This window comes from Monodelphis domestica, chromosome 3 (assembly GCF_027887165.1).
Source record: "Monodelphis domestica isolate mMonDom1 chromosome 3, mMonDom1.pri, whole genome shotgun sequence".
Lineage (NCBI taxonomy): Eukaryota > Metazoa > Chordata > Mammalia > Didelphimorphia > Didelphidae > Monodelphis > Monodelphis domestica.
Window position 1 is genome coordinate 365027765 of NC_077229.1, and position 12328 is coordinate 365040092.

Consider the following 12328-nt stretch of genomic DNA (forward strand, 5'->3'; position numbering starts at 1 on the left):
TTTAAAAACGTTATTTGAAAAATAGTGATCCTATTCATTACAATTAATGATGCAGTCCTGTAGTCACTAATACATCCTGAAAATGTTTGTTTTATGCTAATGTAAATGAAACCTATGTACACATGAAACATTTACATGTATGTGTATGTGTAATCAAGAATATAATTCATTGATATAGTCAATGTGAAGGGATGTCTTATTTTCAGGGTCATTTCAAAATTTGAAAAGTTTTGAAGCAATAAATGTTCATTTATGATAAGAACAGTAGAATTTGATTAATTAGCAGCTGATTCTAATTAATGATAATCTTAGAGTTATCAGCTGGTTCAGATACTGATAATCTTGGAAGGTGAACACAGAAAGGAACCTCCTACACCTTAAGATTCATACTGTCTCATTTTGCAGATGAGGAAATTGAGACCCTGCAGTATATCCAAGGTCAGAACTCTGGCTATAGTGGCTCAGGTAACTGGCCAAAAATTAAAAAAAAAAAAGGAAAAGAAAATAAAACTGTGACCCAGAACACAGGGCACTTGGATTTAGTTAAATGGCTTTGCAATTACATTTTTTTAAAAATCCTCGGATTGCAACATTTTAAAACAACCCAGGAGCTATTGTGCTCAGGTGCTTGGAATCTTCACACTATGCAACAGGGCTAATTTAACAATTCATATGAAAACTACTTGGTTCCATAAAGATTTTCTTTAAAGCAATATGAAATGAATTCTGAGGGGGGTGGGGAGAACGCACTGAAATGTAAGTTACCTTTCAAGTAAAGGGTTAAATTACTTTTCACAACTAAATAATGTTTCAGAGGCACGCTGTGTGTTTTTGAGGGAGGGGATGACAGAAAGGGAATCCTCAATACCAATTGGCTAGACTCTATCAGCTGCAGTTGAGCTCAAGCTGCTGCTAAAGAGCAGTATTGATCTGAAGGGTAAATGTGTAGGGAGCCACAGAGAGGGATCCAGTCATTTCTGAGAAGAGAGGCAGCCTCTTCCAGTAAGAAAGTGGTTTCTACCTGGCTGCGTTGCCTGTGAGATCCTTTTGTGAATGAAGAGGGACACGTTACGGGGCAGTTTAATGTCACAATGATTTAAAAAAAGAGAGAGAGAGAGAAAGGTATCACTTCAGTACAAGCTCCCGTTGTATCCTGCTGCTGCTTCTGCCGCTGCTGTGACTGCTCCTGCTGCTGCTGCAATTTCTGCTGTCAGGTAAGAGCTTCCTTTTTTTGAATCTGTTTGCAGCTTGCGTGATTCCTTCAGGGTACAAGAACAGAAATGCTTTTGAGATTAATAAAAGGATGCAGTGTGCTTAGAAGCTGCATAAGCATCCACGCAGATGAAGCATCTGAATTAGCGGTCTGGGTTTTGTTTTGCTTTGGGAAACTTCAGCAAGTTCTAAACAAGTCGCCAGTCTTCAGAGGGAGATGTTAAAGAGAACGAGGAAAATGGGAGTAGGTCTGGCAAGATGCTAAGCCTTAGAATTTTAAAAAAATTATTTTTATTTTTTAATCATAAGTCTTAAAGTATTCAGGCAGAAATGATTTCTTAGGGAAAGATCAATCACAAATGCTAGATGTTAGAAGGCACTACTAGTTTGCTTTCTAATGGGTTTAATGCCTAATTTATCAACTTCCTTTAAAATTAGTTTGCTTTTTAAAAAATATTTTTCATAACGACTTTTAGAAACGCATGCCTTATATTCTTACCCACTAAGAGTCAATAAAGCAGGGTATTATTTTATTTTTTTTAATTCCAAAAATCCATTAACTTTAAAAACAACTTACATAATCATTCATTGCAATGCCATCTCAATTTCCTTGCAAGAGATTAACTCAGCACTGATACAAAATACTTCAGTATAGGCTCTGTTCTACTGTTTCCTACCTTTTGAAATTGCCTAGCATAAATGAGGCATGCAAACCCCAAATAAAATTGTGGTTTACATTTTTTTCAGATAACTATTAACATATTAACATAACATAACCTTTAACATATTTAGATAATTTTAATGCTATTCTGTTTCATGTAAATGAAACAATAGTCTTGTAACTTCAGTTTTTCAGATTGCTCTGTGACTCACAGACCTATCAGATATGTACTCCAAGTAGAGAGTTGATAGACTTGAAGCTCCTTTCTGTGATTATTTCATGGTTTTACTTTGGCTATTGTTAGATCCAATCATAAGCTACCCAGACCTGCCCTCTTCCTCTGTATTCTCCTAAGAATAAATGACTGCTCTGGTACTGGTTAGAAAGTCAAAACACCAGAAGATTTTGGATGATGTTTTGTTGGGGGACAGGGGGTGGCCAGTGTATGCAGTTTTAAACTATCTTATGATAATCAAACCATTGCAGTTTAAGCATATTAAGCAAGTGTTATGCCATAGTGTTTTTCATTACCCCTATGGGCAGTTTTAAGATTTTTCAAAAGAGAGAGAATGTGAACCTCAGAAATTGAAGTTAGTCTATTATGCATTAACTGGCCAGAGCCATTTGTGTTTTCTATCAACATCTCAGTAGGAATTTCAGTGAGCACGTTGTAGGGAAAGGTTTCCAGGATCCTTAAAGAATGTCTCTTCAGAACGTAAAGCCAGATGGTTACTCTACCAAAGTCATAAGCAGTTAATTGCCAAATTGATTTGGAGTGCTCAGGAGCATATCAACACACAAAGTAGCAGCTTACATGTTAACTGATCAAGCTCGTTATATCAGGCAGTTCAGTAGCAACATCAAAGTGCTTCTTAAGGATCTTGTGTGGGGAGGGAGTATCAAAGTAAGGAGGAAACACTGGATATTAATTTTGAAAACTCAAATCTGGAATAATTACTTCTCCTAATTTACATTTCTCACTACAAAGGTATCTTTCTAGAAACCCATGCTGAAATATGATCTCTCACAGTTTCTTTTCCCTCAACACAAAACAACACTGCTTTATTTTTGTTAGAGCCTGTCTTATTTTTTTGTTACAACTATACCAGCTAGGGAATTTCTGAACCCCTACTGTTTGTGTTCTGTTGCACAAGCATTAAGAGTAAGTTTGTCCGCCAATGATGTGAGTTTCCTGCTGGACAATCAGTCACTCAGTTGCATTACCCAGTGATAGTTTTTCCCAGCATGAAAGGACTAGACTATATAGCAGGTAATATGTTCCTATTAAGTGTGGGGAATAATAATCATGATTAGGCTTCTACCCTAAGAGAGAAGGGGAAAAAAACAGTGGAAGCTGGGTCCTGTAGAAAGTATCAAATTAGGACACATATTACTTTTTTCTGTATTTTGGGGTTCTTTACTTGACTTTATGGACAATTGCATATTAAGTTTACTGTGAAACCTATACCTTTTCATAGCATCAATTCAAATAAAGTAAACTTCAGTGCACCTATTATACCATTTTAGCTTGCACCTGGGACTTTGCACATGCTTTCTACAGCACAGTTCTTGACTCTAAATGGTCAGTATTTTCTAGTGTAGTGGTAAGGAAAACATGGAGCAGCTATTTCTTTCTTGTGACAAACACTAACTAATCTCTGGTGATGAAACAGATTTATATAGAGTCTCCTTCGACAGTTCTTTTATGATGGTGTTGGTGGAGGGTGTTATCTTTTTATATTATACCATCACATTATAAGTTAAAACACACATCAAAAACTTCTAACATCAGAATGTTCTGTGAGGACAAAAATGACTGTTATGTCTGAAGACGTTAACCAAGCTTACCTGGCAATGCTTTAATAGATGCATGGACATACTTGTAAAATAGAACATCCTTTATGTCTTTAGAGTGTTTTATGAAATAATTCTCTCAGGGAGGAGAAAGCATAAACAGAAATGGCTAGAGGGGCTCCTCACCTTCTAAAGTAGGATGCCACCTTATATTGTTTATTGACAAAGTCATGTTTTTGTTTCTTTCTAAGTAACATGGAAAAATACAACATGAATTCAGCATGACCACCTTGAAAAGAATATTTTTGCTGACATGTGAGCACAATATTTAGTTACTGTTGGCATTTTTCTTGGAGGGAAAACAAATGGTAAAGACTGATCAAACTCTCTCTGAATTTAATAAAAACCCAATTTCATTTCTAGGTCTGTACATAATGATGTTTAAAGAAAATTGACAAGGTTTGATGTGTAAACACTGTGTGAATAAAATTTTGGTCGTGGGGAGGTGGGATGAACTCTCTTGCTTTTTTGATCTGAGACAAATGTCCAGTTTGCAGTTCTGTGGCTCTTAAAAGAATTACCTCTTTTAGCTTTAAGGCTACTTTATTTCATTTTTTTTCTTTAGGAAATGCATACTATTTTCTGATTGCCTGTGAAAACATAGTAAAAATAATTAAATCATTATTATAATAGAAAAGTGGTGTGTGCGTGTGTTTATGTGCTGAATCCTGACAGTGTAGAATACAATTAATGACTCAGTTAAAGCTCCATTTTGAATACTATCAATTATAAAATGTTAATATGGGAGAAAATATACATTTAGAAGAGGTGCAAATAAGAAAAAATGAATAGGCAAATATCACCAGCTATAAAAGAACCTAGATCAATGGCATAACAATAGTGTGTGCCTGCATATGCATATTTATGTTTTATTGAATTTTCAATTATATTGCATCTATTTAATGTATATAATAAACAATTGATAGACTGTCAGGAGTATACATTTTCTATTATTAGCAATGTAGTTTTATTCAGCTTTTTAGCACTCCCTGTGGTTTCATTGCTCTTAGAATAGGGGGATAAATTAAACCTAGAGTATGCATCTATTCCATTTAATCTTCATGTGAATTTTATTGTACTGTCACTGTTTTGAGTTTCTAAGGCATTGCTTTGGATGGAATTTACATTAACTTAAATATGAAAATTGTTTCAATTCTAGACTATTTTTAAAGTAGACATAACATGCCTCCATCTTATATACCCAAGTGAACTCAAATACAAAGCTACATAGTTTAGTCACATGTATGTTATGTGCATATATACATATATTGACATTTATGTGGAACTAATTTTCAGAATTCTATAATCTTTTTAAAACTAGGAATCTCTCAGACCCCTAAAAGAAAGATAAATATTGAGAACACAAAATGGTAGAAACTTTCATTTACAATGGGATTTTGAAAAGATAATAATACACTTCATTTTAAATAATGATGATGCCAGAGTGTGTAACAGATTTTTATTTTTCATAGAATCATTCTTTGTTTCCCAACTGGTAAGACTAATATTATCCTTACTGGTACCCCCTATAAATGTCAAACTGGAAATTTCCAAGTTGTATTAAAAGGAAGATAACTGTGATTTTCTTTCTTACCACCCAATATATGCCTTGCTTTTTTGTGAAAGTACACTGACTTATTAAGTAATCGAATAGGAATTAAGCCATTACAGTGGAACAATGGTGAAGATGGGGGTATAATAATATTATATATATGTATAAATACAAATATATAATCCATTAACTATTTTTCAATGATTGTTAAAAATCTATTCTAGTTTTCTCAACACCAGCTATCCTTACTAGCTTTCCCTTAGTACCTTCTTGCCTAAAATTATTTTGCCCAGTCTTGACCTTGATTTTAATTCAGTTCTCATGCCATTGGCAAGGTCTGGTTGACCAGAATTCTATTTTCCACTCTCCAGAATCTGTTTCAGAATTTCCTAATGTACTGAGAACATTGGATTATTTTGCCCTCAAACCAGTGGTCATGACTAGAGAAGACCTATTTTGCTTCTCTAAATTACTAATGATCAAGCATTGTTTTTTTTTCCCTATTTGGGTCCCAAAGTTACAACTTGACAATTTTAAAGCCCAAATGTCTCCCTTCCTTTAATCTCCATGTTCCAGCCCCTTCAGAAACTGTTCTCTTGTAGTCTCACTCTTTTTCTCTTTGTTCTGGCCATAATGTTGACTCAATAAACTAATCCAGACCTTGATGGATATGTTATATTTTCTATGCCATTATTTCATGGTAGCACTCTGCAGACTAATGAATGTCCAGGTGGGATTGACCTAAGATCTATACTAATGACTGAGTTAATGTGACAGATACACAGAAGAGCTAATAGAAATTGGATATCTTTATCCTGACATCATATCTCTCACCAGGAGTCAAAAGTTCTTGGCCCTACTTGAAACTACTCCCTCTATGGGGTTTATTCTGATGCTTACATATCATTATGATAGTTGCAATAAAAACTAGTATATGGACACATATGATCCTGAGTTCAAATACCAACTCAAATAATAACTGTGAGATAATGGACAATTTACCTAATCTTTTTTGTGAATCAGTTTCCTCATCTGTTAGTTCTTTGAGAAGCAGCTAAATTGGGCAATAGATAGAATAAAAGATATGAAGTTAGGAAGAACTGAATGGATACTGCTAACTGTGGAACTCAGTTTCCTTGGCTACAAAATAGAGATAATAATATTTACCTCACAGAATTATTGTGAAGATCAAATAAAGAAAATTTTGTAAAGAATTTAGTATAATTCCTGCCATATAGCTAGGACTTATTAAATGCTAGTGTGCTATAAAATGAGGCTACTCCATTGTGGTACTTCTAATAGTTTTGATGGTATTATAAACATATTTTCAACATTCCCAATGAGTGAACAGGACCATCTCTCTACAGTATATCATATAATCACTGACCTCATTAATGAGTACTTCAAAGACCCATATTTCTATTTTGATGCACTCTCTTTCCCCTCATGTAAACCATTATCTCTTTGGGTCTCTTAGAATACTTACACTGAATGGATGGATGCATGAATGAATGAAAAACATTTCTTAATCATGTACTCAGTGTTGCGCCATGCACATTAGATACACATGCAAAAGTGAAGATTAACTCACTAGTCTCATGTGGTTTACATACTAATAGGGGGACCCAACAAATATTGAGGAGTCATGGCCACAAAGGGATTTTTGTTTAGAAAGATGCAGGAATGATGAGTGGTTCTATACAATAGTTGTCTGTCACATCATATCTGGTAGCAAAGGCAGTATTGCTTTGATTATGGTTAGATGGTAGGGAGAGGTGGGAGAATGTTGAGCCCGCGGCCATAATTTGGCTAATGAGATGGATTAGGTATAATTCAAGCATGGCTGAATCTACCTAGACATTATTATCCAAGTCAATCACTAGGTAGTCATGCCATTCAGATGACATTTCCATCTTGGAGTCTTCCCTGATTTTCTCTCTTGAATAGTTTGTGGTCTCTCCTTTACCAAACTATCTTTTGTATTTGTATTTATTTATCTCTGTTTATGTGGTAGCCTCTTAGTAGAATTTAAGTTGTTAAAGGTAGATACTATTTGGTTTATGTCTTTGTTTCCCTAGATTGGAAGATAGTACATTATAAATAGTAAGTACTTAATAAATGAGTTGAATTTAATTAAATTGCTTCAGAAGGGCACCTTAATGAATTGCTGAAGCAGGAGGGAAAAAAATCATCTGTTTTCTAACTAAACAGATAAACCCAACACTGTGCATTTAAGTAGGTTATTTTTCCAGTAAAAGAAAGTTTATCACCAAACTTTTATTCAAAGCCTTACTACTTCATAGAAATTATCAGATCTTGACTTGCATTGATATAACTTCTGTGTAGCATTGTGTTTAAATATGTATATGCACATGTAATTTATTTTTATTCAGAATCTGTGATTTCATTGATATAAGGAATTCTTGTTTTGAACCACCCACCATTACTATGGAATCTAGTTATTAGGAACCAGAGACCTTAGTGAGTTGCCTGAGTCACTCAGAGGTTAAGCATCTTGCCTGTCAAGTCACAGAGCTGGTAGCTGTGAAAAGCAGTACTTAAACTCAGGTATTCCTCACTAAAAGGACAATATCTTATCCACTCTCCTTTGTTGCCTCTTTAGGTAGAGACACATGCATATGTATATTTAATTATGTGAAAGTTAATATGTAATAAAAAGTTGATGGATTGAACTTGGAGAAAAAAGAACTGAGTTTTTATCTTGACATTGCTATCTGCAAATATCAGTCACTTAAAATCTAGGAGCCTCAGGGAGACACTGTTTCTAAGAAAATGGGCTTCAGAATAGTGGCTTGGGTTTCACTGAAAGTATGATTGGCTGGTTGGAGGAAGGGAACATGAATCACACATCCACTTTGCCATGATAATCAATCACTGCTATAAAACTCCTTTCATCTCTTTCTTATAACTTAATTTTCCCCTCATTCTACCATCTTTCAAAGCTATCCTATAGGGGCTGCAGACCTTACCATTCAATGTGATTATGGTATAACTAAGACCTAAGTGCCCACAGAAGCCCTATAGACAAATTCTCCTCGACCATGCTAGACCATGGAAACCTCCTCACTTTATGGTTTCTACCAGCACTCATCACTTGATAGAGTCTTTACTATAGGCTAGTGATACGTGAGTACTATCTGAATCCCCACAGACAACATGTTCAATGAAATTTTAAACATGAAAGAAATACAATCACTTTTGTTGTGCCTGAGTATTATTACTATTACTGATACATTTGTATTAGCTAAAAGGGCAAAATACTACTTCTTCTTTCTCAGTCTTTTCAATTTGTTCTGTGTAAGTTTTATATTTACATAATCAATTCAGTAGTACAATTATATAATTTACAAGAAAGTAAATTGATAAGTGGTCAAAAGATATAAACAGTTTTTGAATGGAAAAAATCAAAGCTATATATATAACTATATGAAAATTGCTATAAATCATTATTAATTAGATAAATGTAAATAAGAAACCCTGAGATATCCCACACCTATCCAATTGATTAAAATGATAAAAGAGTAAGGTTGCTAAATGTTGGAAGGAGATATGGAAAATAGGGACAGTAATATATTGTTAGTAGAACTGTGAACTAATCCAACCATTTTGGAGAGCAATCTGGTATTATACTCAAAGAGTTATACAAATGGGTATACCTTTTGACCCAATAATACCACTGTTAGGTTTTTTTCCAAAGGTGATCAAGAAAAAAGTAAGAGAAAGTATATGTTTTAAATTATTTATAGCAATTCTTTTTGTAGTGGCAAAGAACTGGAAACTGAAGGAATATCCATAAATTGGGGAATAGCTGAACAAATTGTGGTATATGTTTGTAGAGGAATACAATTGTGCATAAGAAAATACAGACAAGACAATCACAAAAGTACCTTGAAAGACTTATGTGAAGGGATACAAAGTTAAATGAGCAGAACCAGGAGAACCTTGTACATAGAAACAGTCATAATGTATGATGATAATTTGTGAATGAATGAATTATTATCACCAAGGCAAAGATTCAAGATAATTGAGGAACTTATGATGGAAAAGCATTATCTACCACCAAAAAGGAACAGATTAAGTCTTAATACACATTGAAATATGCCATTCTTCATGTTATTCCTACATTGTTTTTTCTCTAGTATAAGCAGTGTTTGTCTAGTATCATAACAGGGAAATGTGTATTATATGATAATATATGTACATCCTATATCATATTGCCTGCTTTCTTAAGGAAGAGGCAGGGTTGGGAGGGAGAGGGAAAAAAAGGAAAAAAAAAAGATTTTTGGACATAGGTATTGTAAGAATTTATTTCTCTTGGATAAGGATATTTATTACAATTTATTTCATATTTCAAATAAAAATGAATATGCATATAGCTAGAACTGTATGCTCAGAGGCTTTTTTTGCTTGTTTTTACTGATTTTAAAAAATCACTGTTTAGTCATTTTTAGTCATATCTGACTCTGTGACCCAATTTGGGATTTTCTTGGCAAAGATACTGCTGTAGTTTGCCATTTTCTTCTCCAATTGATTTAAAAATTGAGAAAACAAAGGCAAACAGTTTTAAATGACTTGCCCAAGGTCACACAGCTAATGAGTGCATAAGATAACTCCAGAAGAAGAGTCTTTGTGATCCCATGTTCAATACTGTGCCACCTAGCAGTCTCATTTTTCCTATATGTATTAAGGAGCAAAAAAAAAAATTGAGACCCTTCCTTAAAGAATATATAAATAAGTTGGATTTTGCATTAGTGGAAAGAGTTCCTACACTAGGAATTCTTACCCTAATGACATCATAGTTTCTTAACATATTATGTATGTAATCAAATCCAGCATCAGACACTTCCTTTATGTCTGACCCTGGGCAAATCAGTTCAGTTCTGACTGTCTCTGTTTTTAGCACAGTGCTGGTACAAAATAGTAGTAGTCTCTCGGTGTCCGAGAATGACAATTGTCTTTGTGCTTTTTCATCTACGGTGTACCCTCATATGGAGTCCAAAGACTGAGGCACAAATCTTGCGTCACCACTCCCCCATCACTGCATGTCTTGAAGAGGGTGGACAGGGTTAGGATAGATGAGTGTGCACAAAGATACTTGTGCGTGAAAGAGATTTAAGTAGAAAAGTTGATGCACAGAGACAATCCCACTCTCTCGGCGTTGGAAGCCTGGGTCCATTGGCATGAAAAATCATTACACCTGGAGACTTCCTTAGCTGCATTGGATGGCCGAGTTGTCTTTTGTGCTCCAACACTCCCTGAGCACTCCACAGTGCTTTGCTGCGTAGCCCTCTCAGCCGTTGAACCTTCTTGTTAGTTTCTTCCACCTGTTCCGCCGAAGCAGTCTTCACATGCTGGGTGAGCAAAGCCCTGCTTCACCAGGGGTCGAAGACCCGATGGCTACCCTCACAAGGTTTGGCCGGCCTGTCAAAGCCGTTGCCCAGGGTGTGGCCCCTGCCACATGCTAGCAGCTACTGGGAGCCACAAGTGAGAGCTGGGTGTCAGGTGAGGGTCAGAGGCTGGAGAGCTGCCCTAAAAGGGCACGACAAGCCCTCCATACCAGAGATACTACCCCTCCCTGAGCACCCCATAACACCCCGCTGGTACAAAATAGGTGCTTAATAAATACTAATTCCCCTTCTTTTCTCTGATGTATATATTATCACATGATCATAGGTTTAAACTTAATCTAGACCTTAGAGATTGTCTAATTCAATCCCTTTATTTTATGGAAGGGGAAACTAAGACTGAGTGATGTCAGGTTGCCCAAGGTTACATAGATAGGAAGCAGAAGAATCTCAACATGATCCAAGGGCTTTTAACACCAAATTTAGCATGTTTGCTAATGTATAAATCTTCAACCCTCCTACTAAGTGTGTCTATATGTATAAATATATACATAAATATGTAGGTGCATATACACATATGTGTATATAGAGCTATATCTATATATCAGAGATTTTTAAACTTTTTTGGGTCATGGATTCTATTGGAAATCTGGTGAAGTATATAGACTCCTCCAAATAATGCCTTTAATTATGTTAAAAAATAAAAACTTATATTGGATTTCAAAGGAAACTAGCTCCAGGTAAACCTTCCACATTGTATCTTTCCCCATATTGCAAGAAGAATGGGAAAGCCAGCATACTATAAATGTTAATATTGACCTACATGTAGCCTATGGTCAAATACTTGACCCAAATTTTACAATAAGGTACTATAAACACCCCATAAAAGAAAAGGGGAACTTTAGACTTTTCTCTGATTTGAAGGGAGGGCCAAAAATTTTTACTCACATTTTCCAGATTGTAGAGGGTTCTGTGGTCCATGGATGTTGATGACTTGTTGAAATATTTTTAAAAGACAAATTCAAGGACATCTGACTAATAACCCTGATACTGAGTGTGATATTTCCAAGGAATATTTTTATGAAGTTTTCCCAAATTTAATTCTGCCTTAAAATATATAAACCTACAAAATTGTCACATCATCACATTTATATTTGAATATGTGCATGTAAACATATAATATATTTTGTTCTACTTTGTTTCCACCTGGTAAATATTATTACAACAAAATATTTTAAACACAAGCTTCTCTATCAACCTGACTTTATATTTTATTTAACACTTACCTTCTCAGAGTCAATACTAACTATTGCTTTCAAGGCAGAAGAATGGTAAAGACTAGGCAGATGGCATTAAGTGATCTGCCTAGGGTCACAGAGATAGGAAGTGTTTGATTCTAGATTTGAACCCAGGATCTCCCATGTCCAGGCCTAGCTTTCTATATTCACTGGGGATCATATACCAAAAATAGTTCCTTCATATTTATGAAGATGACTTTACATGACTATTTGTGTACTTGTACTCATTTTTGAGTAACAAAAGTAAGTTTATCAATACTAAAATGACTGAGGAGAGGGGATAAAATGAGGGCACCTTTCACTTATCTTCTATTAGTAGCTAGTACTTAGACTTATTTCTCATAACTCTTCTGATTCTTCCTAGTAACCACTCAATTGTCCACCT

The 12328-nt window shown here is 35.0% G+C and overlaps 1 protein-coding gene across 1 annotated transcript in view; it reads left to right on the forward strand.

Annotated features, from left to right (window-relative positions):
• Positions 1–894: 894 nt before the first annotated feature.
• CDH12 (cadherin 12) overlaps positions 895–12328 on the forward strand; it is a 1480679-nt gene continuing 1469245 nt past the window's right edge. The window contains exon 1 of the mRNA XM_056824264.1: positions 895–1214. The gene's annotated coding sequence lies outside the window, so the exon portion shown is untranslated. The remainder of the gene's footprint in view (positions 1215–12328) is intronic.